At 41.0% G+C, this 13,727-nt stretch overlaps 1 pseudogene; it reads left to right on the forward strand.

Moving 5' to 3' along the window:
* Nucleotides 1–2,217: 2,217 nt before the first annotated feature.
* Nucleotides 2,218–13,514, forward strand: LOC129841405 (synaptopodin-2-like; annotated as a pseudogene).
* The last annotated feature ends 213 nt before the right edge of the window (nt 13,515–13,727 follow it).

The raw sequence follows: 13,727 nt of genomic DNA on the forward strand, positions 1-13,727 counted from the left end.
GGGTCATTGTCCATTTGGAAGACCCATTTGCGACCAAGGTTTAACTTCCTGACCGATGTCTTGAGATGTTGCTTCAATATATCTACATCATTTTCTATCCTCGTGATGCCATCTATTTTGTGAAGTGCACCAGTCCCTGCTGCAGCATGGTCATTATGGCTAAACAGTTCTATTTTTGTTTCATCAGACCAGAGGACATTTCTCCAAAAAGTATGATCTATGTCCCCATGTGCAGTTGCAAATCACAGTCTGGCTTTTGATGGCAAATTTGGATCAGTGGCTTCTTCCTTGCTGAGCGGCATTTCAGGTTATGTCGACATAGGACTCGTTTTACTGTGGATATAGATACTTTTGTACCTGTTTCCTCCAGCATCTTCACAAGGTCCTTTGCTGTTGTTCTGGAATTGATTTGCACTTTTACGTTCATCTCTAGGAGACAGAACGCGTCTCCTTCTGAGTGGTATGATGGCTGTGTGGTCCCATGGTGTTTATACTTGCGTACTATTGTTTGTACAGATGGACGTGGTACCGTCAGGTGAACCAGACTTGTGGAGGTCTACAATTTTTTTTCTGAGGTCTTTGCTGATTTCTTTTGATATTCCCATGATGTCAAGCAAAGAGGCACTGAGTTTGAAGGTAGGCCTTGAAATACATCCACGGGTACACCTCCAATTGACTCAAATGATGTCAATTAGCCTATCAGAAGCTTCTAAAGCCATGACATCATTTTCTGGAATTTCCCAAGCTGTTTAAAGGCACAGTCAACTTAGTGTATGTAAACTTCTGACCCACTGGAATTGTGATACAGTGAATTATAAGTGAAATAATCTGTCTGTAAACAATTGTTGGAAAAATGACGTGTCATACACAAAGTAGATGTCCTAACCGACTTGCCAAAACTATAGTTTGTTAACAAGAAATTCTTGGAGTGGTTAATAAACGAGTTTTAATGACTCCAACCTAAGTGTATGTTAACTTCCGACTTTAACTGTATAGCTGGATATGGATTCATTTTGACATTAGACTACTTTTGAGTTCTGAAAACAGTTTTTGGGATGTTTGAGGTAGTCTGGGGTGTCTGTTACCTTTAGTTTCTAGTATTTTGGGGTCGTTTCTGGTATTGAAGTTGCTTGCAGTAACTGTTTTGGGTAGTTTCTAACATGTAGGGGTTGTTTTGAGGTAGTTTGTGGTATAGCTGTTTAGGGAAGTGTTTTGTGTTTTCAGGTTATGGGAAAATTAGAAGCGTTATTTGCACATGCATTTCTTACATATTACACATTTACTGTGCCATTTTACTGTGCCACACTATGAAAGAAAGAGTTCCCTTAATAAAACATAAAAAAGAAAGAGCTTCCTTAGCAACAGTACTGTCAGATAAAGTGCTACCCTTAACTGTAATTAAGTAGCAGTGGCTTTGTTTCTAGTTGACTTTGAGAGTTCTCTTTGGCAACGTTTAATCAAACACATCTAGGGTTGAGTTCTTAAATGGAAATGCCAGCACTCCAGATCCGCAGAGCCGAGTGATATGTTTGTATAGAGGAGGGGGAAAAACTCTCTTTGTATAAATCATAGCTTGGAAAACAGCCTTGGATGTGAATGCTGTTTCCCGTGTGATATTGCATACCATTCCATTTAGAGTGGTGGCAGTGCAGATGAAATTGCTGACGCAAGCCACTGCGACTTCCTATTGGGGATAAGGAATGCATTGATCACACAGTAGCTGGATTGCAAACTCAATTCCTTGTGAAATATGTGGCTAAACCGGCTGCACAAGTTCTAACTGTAGTTGTTGTTATTTTGGTAACATTAGCTACCTGATTATCGCCAAATTTGAATTGAAACATCAAATATTAACTTGACTGCTTGAGATAGTTGAAGAAATACAGGCACTGCTCTCTCATCAGAATTGACAATGATGATGATGTGTGTGTGTGTGTGTGTATGTACGTGCATGCATGCTTATGTATGTGGATGCATGCGCGTGTGTGCATGTGTCTGTGTGCGTGTTCAAATTGTATCACATTGCTTTGCTGCTGTGTGTTTACAGCTGCAAGGTGATATTGTTGACATTCTGAATACTTAATCACGTGTACATGATCAATTTCTTAGTGGAAGGTCCCTTTCTTCTTATTTATCATGCTCTCTCGTCTCCTGTCTTGTTCTAAATGTTGCGTTTGTCACATCCAGGACGCTCTCTGTGTCTGTTACATACAAGACATGGAGTCAGAAACAGAGGACCAGGAGATCGTTGTCATGTACGCTTGGTCAGTCTCTGAATACTGCCACTCCTCTGATGACCTTTACATCTCAGAGTCCCGGGATGGATCCTACTATGAAGAAAGGAAGAGTCATACAGAGCTCCCCATAGATCTCCAGCACACCCACATTAGACAGGCTGAGTCCCCCCTCCCACACCCAGCCATGGTGGAACATCAGAGACCACCCTCCGACTACAGCCCGGAAGAATGTAGCCCGGTCAGGGGACTGCGCCACAGCAGAAGCAAAGAGATAGACACTTTATCACAGGGGCCATGTAGCGTCTACCCTGGGGAATCCGGGGTCTCCGATGCCGAATCCTACTCAAGCACCCCTTCACCGACTCCCCCAAAGACCCCACAAGCCCCCGCCCCGGACCCCAACTTGTGTCAAATATCAAGGCAACGGTCCACCTCCTCTTTCTCCGTTGGCCAGAGTGAGATGACCCTAACTGTTACCCATGGGCAACCCAGGGGGGGCGGCAGGAGGCTGGGCTCTGGGACCGGGGCCAGGGGGAATGGGAGTGTTGAGTCTCCGGAGGAAGGAGGGCACAGCGAAACACCTCCTGCTTATCTATCCTTTGGAATTTCAGCGCAGGGTGCTGAGCAGGCAGAGGAGTGGGACTCCGCGTCTGAGAGAGATCTCCCCAGTCCCAGCAGACACAGGGTGAGGCGCGCACGTAAGTAGCCACCATCCTCCTCCCTCCACCCCCTCATTCATTTACTGTAGATCGAGTACCAATGTAAATCTGTGCAACTCAAAATGATGTGGTAATTTTCTCTGTGTTGCATTCGGCTTATTATGAAATAAAACAATGTTAGAAATGTTATTTTAATACAATAATTTGAAATGAAAAGGCATGTCAAAATATAATTGGCTTGTTGTCACTTAAATCATGTTATTTGTATTGTAAAGGAACTACTGTTATTGCTGCTACAAAGTACAGTGACGTTTATAAAGCTAAATAGATAATGATGCAATGTTTGAATTTGGACTAAAGGGCATGACTGCTGAGATGTGTGCTGATTGGAAGTGGGCATACAGGCGGACTCTCCTGTGCATTTAATAGTCTGAGTGGATCATAATAAAATACGACCATCCATGCCTCTGATGAGACTGGCAGAAGTTAATTTGACGGACACCACCATGTGTCATCCTGGCTTGACACCCGATCCCTTTTCAAACCATTAGCGTTGACTGTGTAATGGAAAGTTAGCTCCTCACTTTTCTTGCCTCAGAGACCCCCCTAAGTTAGCTCTAAAATGAGACTGGTGCTTTTATTGCATCTTGCAATGTGGACCTAAAAATAAAAGTACACAGTTGCAGAGTCTGCAGGTCCAGGCGATACTGAAATTAAAGCACATTAAAAGTAACTGTCCGACTTTGGTGAATGTTTACCCTCATTGGATTTGCTGTCAATGTATGTTATATGCACAAAGCAAACCGTTTGTCGCAAAGACCATGCAAACTCTATATTTATTATTATATTTGACTTTTTAAATGGGGTCAGATGTTTTGATACATGTTATTTTAAATTAACACAAAGTGTCATTATGTGTTTATACATTGTTATTCTTTTTTAGTGTAATCCTCCAAGTAAAGTCTCAACTATATCAAATGCAATAAATAATTTGAGTTCATTCAGTCTACAACACTGGCAGATGGACAATAACAGAAAAACATGGATAAATCAGATTGACCGAACATAAATTGGTGCTTCAAGACATTTAACCGTAACTTATTTGAAGAGTTAAAGGAGAAGTTAAGTTAAGTAAGTAAAATGTAATGTTAGATGGTTCCTCCTCCTGAAAGTAGTCTATAGCCCAGGAAAAAACATTAATGCATGGTTCGGTTTTCTTTTAACTTCAGCTAACTTTAGCCACCGCTAGCTGAAAACAATGGGAGTGATGGGGGCATGTGGTGCATGTTAAATAAACTGGATCACCTTTAAGTAACTTTTAACCAAATAACTAAGTTGATTAAAGTTGATTTGGCCGTAAACATTTTTACAGGCACTGCATGCATGCTCCCATTACTTCCATAGATTTTTAGTTACTGTATAGTATAATACTGAACATCCCTTTTAACATTTAAAGTATTAATTTAGCGACAATGTAGGCACGAGTATAGTAAGTAACGTATTATTTTAATGTAAAGATGAAAGTTGTAATATTAACAGGTTGTGTCTGTTGTCTAATGTTGCAAATCCTAATATGTAAATTGGATATATTTGTCGGCAAAAATACATATATTAACATCCTCTAGTGGGCACTATAAAAACTTTATAGCTCTTCGGATAAAATAAAATAAATTCAAAATGTCAACTGACTAAAATCGAACTTAAAAAGTATCATATTTCTATTATTTGTATTCGTTTTCTACTTATAATATAACTATTTAAAAGTATTATTAGACTGCACAGGGTCTTTATATAAGCCACAGGTAATTGGCTAGGTAGCTATAATGGGGTTTTCTTAAACTGTGTAGTCAGTTGACATGACATCCATCATGTCAATAGATGACAGTGTTCTGTAGACCTTAGGGTGGAAGCTTCAAGTAAATGGAAGTGTTTGCTATAATACAATACGAGCCATTTGTCAGGAGCCATCGTGACAATATAATAATTAGGTCTGGAATTAAACTTCAAATCTCTGGCTCTCTATTTGTTCCTTTATTTTGGAGTTAAAGTCGAAATATTATGAAGAAAAGGGTTATTCTAAAATATTGGCCAATAATGTTTGAATGATTTGTAATACATAATGAAATGATGGAGCTCGTTGTTTTGAAAGGGACTTCCAAAGTTGTCTGTCTCCAAGCCTTCTATTTATGATGTAGTAAACTAAGGTACTGTACATGATAAATTCCTTTCCTCCTGAATCATGTAGGCTGTCATAATATTAGCATGATATTCAGAAACACTAACTGTTTTGCAGAAGGACAAAGGATGATATGAGAACCATACTAATTCAATTAGAGACAAAAAAAAAGGCAAGAATAACCATAGGTGCTGAGATCAACAAGTCAGAAGCAACTAAGTTGAACAATGTCAAATGATCAACCATTTGACATTGAATAGATATTTCTATTCAATATCCATTATATTCCGCAGCTAACCCCATGTACAATGTATTCAGAAAGTATTCAGACTCTTTCACTTTGTTACGTTACAGTCTTATTATAAAATTGATTCAATTAATGTTTTTCCTCATCAATCTACACACAATCCCCCATAATGACAAAGCGAATACAGGTTTTTAGACATTTTTGCAAATGTATTAAAAATAAAAAACAGAAATACCTTATTTACATAAGTATTCAGACCCTTTGCTGTTTCCATTGGTCATCCTTGAGATGTTTCTACAACTTGATTTGAGTCCAACAGTGGTAAATTCAATTGATTGGACATGATTTGGAAAGGCACGCACCTGTCTATATAAGGTCCCAAAGTTGACAGTGCATGTCAGAGCAAAAACCAAGACATGAGGTCGAAAGAATTGTCCGTAGAGCTCCGAGACAGGATTGTGACGAGGAACAGATCGGGGGAAGGGTACCAAAAAATATCTGCAGCATTGAAGGTCCCCAAGAAAACAGTGACCTCCATCATTCTTAAATGGAAGAAGTTTGGAACCACAAAGACTCTTCCTAGAGCTGGCCGCATAGCCAAACTGAACAATCAAGGGAGATTGTCGTTATGGGGTGTTGTGTGAATAAGGCTGTAACGTAACAAAATGTGGAAAAAAGTGAAGGGGTCTGAATACATTCCGAATGCACTGTAACTGGAAATTGAGAAAGCTACACCCTAAAAGTAATCGGTTGATGACATTCTCAGGACACAGATTATTTGAAATGGGTAGACAGTGCTCTTGTAATGTCCTTTATGTGATACCTCCTCACATTACATATGCATCATTCTGAGGTAGTAAAAAAATATATAATTTAGGTAATTACACTGCATTGATCAAATCTCTCTCCTTTTATCTCTGTCCTCTCTCCTCAAATCTCTCTTCCAGGGCCCAGAAAAAGCAAGAGCCAGTCAGACAGGCAGGTGAAGGAAGCCAAGTCTAAATGTAAAAGCATTGCTTTGCTGTTGACCGATGCACCAAATCCCAGAAACAGAGGGGTGTTGATGTTCAAGAAGCTGGCGGCAAAGGGTTAAGAAGTATACACCTGTCAGCTACGGGACAGGTCAGCACCAGTTTGACGACAAAAGCGACGGAGACATAGAAAGTGAAGACGGCAAAACGGTCAGGTTTACTTTGACCGCTGATGATTATTCAGAACTTGAAGAAGACTACTCAATGAATGTACAAGTACGAGACGTCAATTTAAACTAGGAGAACCTTGGAATAGCCAACATATTTCAGCACCTGGAAGAGATGGAGCGACTGCCAGAGACAAGAGGCAAGGGCATGGCAATGTTTGTGCAGCGCCGCCAGAGGATGGATGAGATTGCCTCAGAGCACGAGGAAACGAGGTGCAAAGGCTTACCAGGCGAAGGTATTGTAGAGCTTGAAGACACAGAACTGCACAAGTCTTACAAAATGGATGAAACTTACATGCAATCCAATCATGCTCATGGCAATCAACAACTGCTGTGCAAAGAAAACCAAGAGGAGGTGCAACAAGGTGCTCACATGATGAACAGAATGCCCAACCACCTATCTAGTGCCGTACCAAAGCCTCTTGTGCCCAACAGAACAGCGAAGCCCTTCTTGGGATCCCAAAACAGAGTGCCTATCACATTTTCTCCTCTTAGTGGTGTCACTAGTCCAGTGAAGCATCATGAACTCAAATTCAAGGTATCGGTCCCTATACACACAGTTCCACAGGTCTGGTCCCCAACTGGGGAGTTCATAGCGTCACGCGATGAACGCATATCTGTACCAGCAATCAAGACTGGCATCCTACCAGACTCAAAAAGAAGAGGTGCTAATAGAGCATCCTCTGATCAACCCTCCAACGCCTATATTCAAAACAGAGGGGAAAGAAGATCATACATTGAGTCAGGAGAAGAGGAAGACTACTTTAGTCTTGGTGCTGAGGCATGCAACTTTATGCAACCCCGAACAGTCAAGCACAAGAATCCCCCACCTGTTGCCCCAAAGCCTAGCATCAACCCAGCCTGTCCACCATGGCTGAAGGAGAGTTCTTCAAATGTGCTACTTCAACCGGCAAGGAGTCCAATCCCAGCATCTTTCCCAAGTCCAGTGGGGGCTCCTCCTCAGCAATACTTCAAACAACAAGACTGGCTTTTGCCTCAGCAAATGGCGAACCCCCGTGAACCACCCCAAACTCGGGCAGGACCACAGCCACCCATGAACACCGGAGCACCAGCCAACTCAACATCACCCTCTCAACTTCAGCCAACCATGAATAGCTGGAGTCCACATCCATCGTGGTCCCCAGTGAGTATTCAGGCCCCGAACCCAACTCACGCGGCACCTCGCCAACCCACAGTCTCAAAGAATAAGTCCCCAAATCCTTCGGTGGCATCTTGCCCACCCCAACAAGGGATCTCTTACAGCCACGCAGCCAAGGCACCATCTACATCTCCAATGGGTCACATCTCTGAGGGCCATGTAAGTCCAGCAATAAATGGTCCAACTCTGAGGGGAAGAGGTGCCGAACTCTTTGCCAAGAGGAAGACCCGTATGGAGAAATATGTGGTGGATGCCGAAACAGTTCAGGCCAACAAAGCAAAGTCTCCTTCCCCCACCGCCTCCCTTCCAGATGCTTGGAGATACTCATCCAACATCCGAGCCCCACCTCCTTTGTCATACAATTCCCGTCATGCTCCTTTCTACCCCCCTGCAGGAGCTAAGCAGCCCCCTTCAAAAAGTCCAGAAATCAAGCCCAAGACCAAGGCAAAAACAAAACCACCACCCCACAAGCATCTGGATGCCCTAGATGTCTTGAAACATCAGCCTTACCAGCTGGACTCATCACTCTTTAGATATAACATAGGCACTGAGGCTGAAGGCCTTAGCCCTAGCCTCAAAATGGCCCCCATCCCAACCCCTGATTCAAACCCACCATTGAGCCCTAAACCTGCCCCTGTTGTCAGCCCTAGACCTGCCTTTGCCATTTCTCTTTACCCTGCCCATGATCTTCCCCCGGCAAACCAACAAAGCAAGCCCATAGCTCCTGCTAAGTCTACTAGATTGGTGAGTGTCCTATACCCTTTCGGCTGTCAATCTACACAGTCAAGTGAACCACTCCAATTTAGCAAGCAACTGGACTGGAAGCGTAATGCTTCACCTGCTCTGCATGATATCCCCAAAAAATCTCCCCAAGCTCCAAGCACCCACTGCCCTATACCCACAAGCACTCCCCATCAGCTATGTCTCAGTGTCAACTCAGAATCTATGTCTTCTATACCCTTTGATGCTGATGTCCTCTCTAGAGGTACCATTCAAATGGCTCCTCGGCCAACATTTTCTGCCAAAAAGCAAGCGGTAACAACCAAGCAGTGGAGGCATGTCGTTCTGCAACATTAGTCCCGACCCACTGCCCCATTTTGATGTTGCAGAAGATGCAGAGATTATACACTATTTCTTACCATTTCTAAAGCACCATATATTTAAAATGGTTTAACTTAAATTAGATGTGTCCTGCCAAGTATTTCAAATAATCTAATTATTTTTGGTAATATCTCTGCATTGTTGCGGTGTCAAAATGTCACCCTATATCTTCTTACTTTCTACTATACATACAGTAGTATGCAAACCTATCACAAAACATTTTACATGACAACTTAGAACAATAAAACTAAACAATGAATTGAATATTTAAAGAATATACATTATGCATGGCAGGTCAACAAGGGAAACCAATGAATGCATTTTCATAATGTTCCTCTCTCTAGCTTTACACATTTTTTTTTTTACAAATTGCAGAACATTTAGATTTATAGTAAATTAACATGAGAAAACAAATGCTTCTGTCTTTGGCTTATGGAAGTCATTTTCCAGACCAACAACCTGTGTTATACCAGTGATTTTATACAGATAGAATATTTCAGTAGGTATCACTGCGTATGGTTGTTATCATTAATTGGCCACTCTGCCACCCTGCCTCGATCTACCTCTTTTGCTTGAGTTAATGCCCCACTTCAACTTCATAATGCTATCTGTTTGCTTCATAGCTTGTAAAACAATGAAATTAGAGACTAGCTGTACATGAGTGTTTCAGAATGAGAAACTATTGTAGGTGTTGTTAATGAAGCTGTGAATTAAGCTAATGTTAGCTACTGCTAATACCAATGTTGTGTTTGCCAATGAAGCTAGTTAGCTAATTTTGCTAGCTATTGATACACAGTTTAGCAAGTCAAGGTAGCTATATTATTATATGTTATACTGCTATATTGTTGTCTGCAGCGCTAGATCATTAGTGAAGATACAGATACTGGCATGGGAAAGTTATATACTCATTAGGCATAAGAGGAAGAATTCAATAAAAAAGTCCCCTCCTTTTTTTGGTTCCACTAGGGATACGTCGTGTTGAGTATTCTCAGGAAAGTGTGATCAGTTGTGTGTGCAGCTGAAAAGAGGAAACCTTTCTAGTTTGTCTATGGTGCCTTGCCTCGCCTTTTTTTTGGTGTAAATTCATTTATGTTTAGGGTAGCCTGTATTCACCAGTGGTGTCATAACCACATGCAACACTACCATTATTGCAACAGTAATGTTCATACCCATAGGAAATGTTTAACAGTGTGGGTAGGTTGGATGCTAGACAAAATTATGTTTGCAATGTATGCAAAATGATAGCAATGATAGTGCCTAACATAAAAACAAGGGGGTTTGTTCATACTTTTATGATGACTATGATTAGAAGAGATACAATAATAATAGGCCCTATATTTGGATGCAGACCTCTTACAATTCCTTCAGGCTCATTCCAAACTATATTTAATAGTGTGATACAGCTCAAAGCTTTTCCTAATTGTGTTTTTAAAGCCCCCACCACGTCTTTGTGTTGTTGACAATGTGGAATTTTGTATTTTATTGTCAATTATGGCCAGTCACTTAGTGGTTTTTATCAACATGTTCATTTTAACACTTAATCAAACATGTTTTATGTTCAGGTTAATTGATATATATGTTACAAATAATCCTTTTTTAATTTCCAATCAGACCCTTTCTGTCCTTTGTTACGTCTATCTTTCCTCTTTTATGTGTTCCATTGTATATTGCACGTCTCGTACTCGGCACAATCTTGCTATTAAATATCTCCCTTTCCTTGTGTATGTTTTCATATTTCATCACTACTGCATGGACTCTTGCAACGTTTTCCTTTATGAATGCATCACGCTTTAATTATTGCACCACACACACTCATATTGTTCTCTTTATTCATTTGTAATACCTCTTCTATTTTAATGTTGCTTATCTATTTGCTAATGTTGCCAATTCATGGTACCTTAAGCAATATCTGGTTAAAAACAGTCATGATAAAACAATGATTTCCTCATTGTGTATAATGCAGGTCAGTTCACATTTTCTACTTTACAGCAAATTTAACTATATTTGAGTCCTTTCCACCTGTTTAAGACACTTTTGTAGGTTTATGTTTTCAATGACTTGTTAAGGCAATGTGTTACGTCCACTAAACAGGTATTTGCTGAAACCCAAAGTTTGCATGGAGACCTGCTATGAGCAAAGGGCTCACCCGTTTCCAAATATAGCTCAGACTCCCCATCTTTAAAACATGCTATCCCTTTCGAAAAGTTAGCTCTGCTAAGCAGAGACCCGATAGGATCAACCCCTGCCAAAGGTAAGTGCTGAAAACAAAACTCTCTTCCCAGCCATTGGTCTTAATTAGTCATGGGGACTCGTGTATTTTAGGGAGAAACTACCCCATTACGTCACCCAGCTATGTTTGGTACATGAACACTGAACAAAATGTGCAGTGATAATGCATCATCAGGTTTGAGGGCCCGTTCACTACTGTGATTATTTATAGGCATTCATCTCCAGGCCACAATGCTACTGTATGAGAGAGTGATATGACTTTTATGTTGTGAACAAAAATTAGCAATAATCATGGGGAAAGGTAATGGATGGTGATGAACACTCAGTTGAGTAGACTTGGCTCATGTCCGTATGAAGAGATTGAAAGTGGATATCCTGCTCTTTCACGGGAGGCAATTCCCTCTGACACTGTGTGCGTGCGTGTGTGTGTGTGTGTGTGTGTGTGTGTGTGTGTGTGTGTGTGTGTGTGTGTGTGTGTGTGTGTGTGTGTGTGTGTGTGTGTGTGTGTGTGTGTGTTTTATTGGACCGCAAAATGAATCAACTTACTGCACAGGATGAAGAATCTTCTCTCCTTTCTGCTCAAGTAATCCAGGCCAAAGCAAGTTGTATAGAACTACTGTTGGTTGGAAACAGAGGGGTACAGTGTCATGAACACATTTATTTAGTGCCTCATGAATACATGTGCATTACATTACTTTTGGTATTTTATATTTCGACCCTGAGCCCCAGTGTGTACAGTATGCTTTATATTAGCAGATTAACATCAATCATGTACAATGTCCTTTTCTTCCAGGGTCTTGGCAGAAGCTACTCTCTGTCCCTACCCAGACGGATGTGCTCCATGTCCTACACGCCCTCACAGTCATCTGTGTCCCCTGTGACCCCCCCTGTGTTCCATCCATCTCTCGGGAGGCAGACCTCCTGGCAGGAAAAAGTCACCCTCAAGCCCCACAGCCCTTGGGAGGCTGCCTCCCGGAGCCCCCTGGGTCTGGTGGACGATGCCTTCCGATTCCAGAACTTCCCTCAGTCCATCTCCACTAACGTCAACTCCGCCGCCAACCGACGATCTCTTCCGGAACCTCCGGACGAACGGAAGTGCAAGGTGTCATTGGACGCCCCCGGTGTCAGTGGTGGTTACTATCATGCTCCACCCCCAGCCATGCATACTAGGTCTATGAGCTTGACCTCTGCCCCTGTTTACGGGCCTCCCTTCAGACAGGCCCAGCCTCTGGGGTCATGGGTGAGTGCTACCGTTGGACATATGGGTCGAGACCCAGGCCACCCGTGTCAGTCCTTCTACGCTACCTTGCCACGCACAACTATGAGAAGGTAATCTCGCACACCTCGCTCCTCAGCTAGAAAACAAAAACAAAAAAACACCGCACTTGTAAGAACAAACGTAGAAAATGTAATTTGGATGTACAGATGTAAACAATAGGGCCAGCATTATATAATTAACAATTGAATCAATATAGTGTTTCTTTTTTTAAAGAGGGGTATAGTGTCATGAACGCAAAAACAGTGTTACTGTAGTGGTTTTTTAGCTATTTTGTTGTTGTAATGTTGCAAACGGGCGTGGCAGTTTCACCACTATGGATCCTAGCTTTTAAGGTTTTCATTTCTGGGGAAAAAAATACTGTCCCGGGGCAAATAATTATTATCTCATTCTCTACTATAATTCTGATCAGTGAAGTGCATTCACACACATTTATAGTATGTTCTAATGTATGTTCCATTGGATGTTCTGTACCAGAAAAGTTCAAATTCAAAACAAGTTTTATGAATTTGTATAAATGGATACATGATAGGCCTATTATTTATTTGCATGTGTTTTACCTCTAAAAGTAAGAGGTGTGGAAGGTGATGAGTGAGAAAATGACAGATGGCAGGGAAAGGAAAGTTAGATGTGTTGAACCTATAACTTACATTTTTTATTTTCCACATAGTATGAAAACTAAATTGAAAAATTGATTGAGTACTGTAACAGTATGTGATGTAAGCGGTAACATCTAAAATAGAAATACAGTAAATCAAATTTCAAATGTATTTCTAGGGTTCCTTGATGGTTTGTGTAATATGCACAATAGCACGTGTAGCAGGTTAGATAGCAAGTACCAAGTGCACATGCTGATGAAAACAATCAATATTCATGTTCACGTTCAGACAATCCCTTCTGTTACTATGAAAATTAAGGACATTTTCTTCAAATAATAAATCAAATGTCTGATTTTATTGCTGAAATATAGAAAATGAACAGTGTTTTCATTCATATAACTCAGTCAGTTTGCAAAACATAGGCACACACTATATTCAAGACCACGTCATTGAATAGAGGTTGACGTTTCCGTGATTGGTTTGGCACTTCTGTGAAAGGCCTATGAAATGTGTCACACTTTCATATGGACCGTGAATGTGTTGAAGATATTGCAACTCTCATCACTTGATTGTGTTGTTCATTTGTTGCAGCACCGAAGATCCACATTGCACTCTTCCAATAAAACGTTCACATTGTCGAGTACACCGTGCCTCTGACGTCTTATTTAATTAACACGTATGTAAGAAATGCAGGATTTGTGAAAATGTTTCTTACACTTTGGACATTTTTTTTAATCCATTTAAAATGTTTGGTATGCTGAATTCGTTGAGAAACAAACAATTGCTGAATACCAATCACACATATAATAATATATTAGATACAGGTATAGAAATGGAGTGGAATGT

The sequence above is a fragment of the Salvelinus fontinalis genome, chromosome 42, assembly GCF_029448725.1.
Source record: "Salvelinus fontinalis isolate EN_2023a chromosome 42, ASM2944872v1, whole genome shotgun sequence".
Taxonomy (NCBI): Eukaryota; Metazoa; Chordata; class Actinopteri; order Salmoniformes; family Salmonidae; genus Salvelinus; species Salvelinus fontinalis.